This window comes from Arachis hypogaea, chromosome 15, assembly GCF_003086295.3.
Source record: "Arachis hypogaea cultivar Tifrunner chromosome 15, arahy.Tifrunner.gnm2.J5K5, whole genome shotgun sequence".
Taxonomy (NCBI): domain Eukaryota; kingdom Viridiplantae; phylum Streptophyta; class Magnoliopsida; order Fabales; family Fabaceae; genus Arachis; species Arachis hypogaea.
The window spans coordinates 38,926,016-38,929,040 of record NC_092050.1 but is presented as its reverse complement, the minus strand read 5'-3'; the positions used below and the strand labels follow the sequence as shown (position 1 = coordinate 38,929,040).

Sequence of the window (3,025 nt, the reverse complement as noted above, 5' to 3'; positions counted from 1 at the left end):
GGGGGTTGTGTTTCGGCCAAGAAGGGGATGAGAGGGTTTTGTTGTGGGAAAATGAAGAAGAATGGAGGGGTTTATATAGTGGAGGGAGATGGGTTAGGTTCGGCCATTTAGGGTGGGCTTGGGTGGAAAAGTGATTTTGAATTTTGAAGGTAGGTGGGGTTTATGAGGTAGGTTTATGGGGAAGAGTAGATGGATGTGAGTGGTGAAGGGGTAGTAGGGAAGAGAGCTTAAGGTGATAGGTGAAGGGTTTTGGGGAAGGGTGTTTATTGCGAAGAGGGGATGAATGAGAAGAGGGAAGAATATGAGTGGAGGTAGGTGGGGATCCTGTGGGGTCCACAGATGCTGAGATGATCCTGTGGGGTCCACAGATCCTGAGGTATCAAGGAATTGCATCCCTGCACCAATTAGGCATGTAAAATGCCTTTGCATGCAATTCTGACGTTTAAACGCCGAATTGGTGCTTGTTTTGGGCGTTCAGTGCCCAGATGCAGCATGTTTCTGGCATTGAACGCCAGTTCTATGCTTGTTTCTGGCGTTCAGCGCCAGCTTTTCTCAGTGTGCATTCCAGACGCCAGGATGCTGCTTGTTTTGGGCGTTCAACGCCAGATCCATGGTCTGTTCTGGCGTTGAACGCCAGCCAGATGCTGCTTACTGGCGTTTAAACGCCAGTAAGCCCTTCCTCCAGGGTGTGATATTTCTTCTGCTACTTTTGATTCTGTTTTTTGATTTTTCTATTTATTTTGTGACTCCACATGATCATGAACCTAATAAAAAATGAAAGAACAATAAAAATAAAAATAAAATTAGATAAATAAAAATTGGGTTGCCTCCCAACAAGCGCTTCTTTAATGTTAATAGCTTGACAGTGGGCTCTCATTGAGCCACACAGGTGATCAGGTCAATTTTATAGACTTTCCAACACCAAACTTAGAGTTTGGATATGGGAGTTCAACACCAAACTTAGAGTTTGGCTGAGGCCTCCCAACACCAAACTTAGAGTTTGACTGTGGGGGCTTTAGTTGACTCTGTACTGAGAGAAGCTTTTCATGCTTCCTCTCCATTGTTACAGAAGGAGATTCTTGAGTTTTAAACACAAGGTTGTCCTCATTCAGTTGAAGGATCAATTCTCCTCTGTCTACATCAATCACAGCTCTTGTTGTGGCTAGGAAGGGTCTTCCAAGGATGATGGATTCATCCTCTTCCTTCCCAGTGTCTAGGATTATGAAATCAGCAGGGATGTAAAGGCCTTCAACCTTTACTAACACGTCCTCTACGTGACCATAAGCCTCTTTTCTTGAATTGTCTGCCATCTCTAATGAGATTCTAATAGCTTGCACCTCAAAGATTCCCAGTTTCTCCATTACAGAGAGTGGCATGAGGTTTATTCCTGACCCAAGGTCATATAGAGCCTTCTCAAAGGTCATGGTGCCTATGGTACAAGGTATTAGGAACTTTCCAGGATCCAGTTTCTTCTGAGGCAATCTCAGTTGATCCAATGTATTTAGTTCATTGGTGAACAGGGGAGGTTCATCTCCCCAAGTCTTTTTACCAAATAAATTGGCATTCAGCTTCATGATTGCACCAAGGAACTTGGCAGCTTGCTCTTTAGTAACATCCTCATTCTCTTCAGAAGAGGAATACTCATCAGAGCTCATAAAAGGCGTAAGGAGGTTTAATGGAATCTCTATGGTCTCTAGATGAGCCTCAGAGTCCTTTGGTTCCTCAGAGGGAAACTCCTTATTGATCTCTGGACGTCCTAGGAGGTCTTCCTCCTTGGGATTCACGTCCTCCCCTTCTTCCTTGGATTTGGCCATGATTGTTATATCAATGGCCTTGCACTCTCTCTTTAGATTCTCTTCTGTATTGCTTGGGAGAGTACTAGGAGGAGTTTCAGTGATCTTCTTACTCAGCTGGCCCACTTGTGCTTCCAAATTTCTAATGGAAGACCTTGTTTCATTCATGAAACTCAGAGTGGCCTTAGATAAATCAGAGACTAAATTTGCTAAGCTAGATGGATTCTGCTCAGAATTCTCTGTCTGTTGCTGAGTGCATGATGGGAAAGGTTTACTATTGTTAAACCTATTTCTTCCACCATTATTAAAGCCTTGTTGAGGCTTTTGTTGATCCTTCCATGAGAGATTTGGGTGATTTCTCCATGAGGGATTATAGGTGTTTCCATAAGGTTCACCCATATAATTTACCTCTGCAATTGCAGGGTTCTCAGGATCATAAGCTTCTTCTTCAGAAGATGCCTCTTGAGTACTGTTGGATGCAGCTTGCATTCCATTCAGACTCTGAGAAATCATATTGACTTGCTGAGTCAATATTTTATTCTGAGCCAATATGGCATTCAGAGTATCAATTTCAATAACTCCCTTCTTCTGAGGCGTCCCATTACTCACAGGATTCCTCTCAGAAGTGTACATAAACTGGTTATTAGCAACCATGTCAATGAGTTCTTGAGCTTCTGCAGGTGTTTTCTTTAGGTGAATGGATCCACCTGCAGAAGTATCCAATGACATCTTAGCTAATTCAGACAGACCATCATAGAATATATCCAGGATAGTCCATTCTGAAAGCATGTCAGAAGGACACTTTTTGGTCAGTTGCTTGTATCTCTCCCAAGCTTCATAGAGGGATTCACCTTCTTTCTGTCTGAAGGTTTGAACATCCACTCTAAGCTTACTCAGCTTTTGAGGAGGAACAAACTTGGCTAAGAAAGCTGTGACCAGCTTATCCCAAGAGTTCAGGCTGTCTTTAGGTTGAGAATCCAACCATATTCTAGCTCTGTCTCTCAAAGAAAAAGGGAAAAGCATGAGCCTGTAGACTTCAGGATCTACTCCATTAGTCTTAACAGTATCACAGATCTGCAAGAATTCAGTTAAGAACTGAAAGGGATCTTCAGATGGAAGTCCATGAAACTTGCAGTTTTGTTGCATCAGAGAAACTAATTGAGGTTTAAGCTCAAAATTGTTTGCTCCAATGGTAGGGATGGAGATGCTTCTTCCATGTGAATTGGAATTTG

General features: G+C 42.8%; 1 non-coding gene across 1 annotated transcript; it reads left to right on the top strand.

The window, feature by feature from the left end:
* Positions 1-2,576: 2,576 nt before the first annotated feature.
* On the top strand, positions 2,577-2,684 carry LOC112752401 (small nucleolar RNA R71). Its single transcript, XR_003176840.1, has one exon. It is a non-coding gene; the product is annotated as a small nucleolar RNA R71 (small nucleolar RNA).
* Positions 2,685-3,025: the final 341 nt, after the last annotated feature.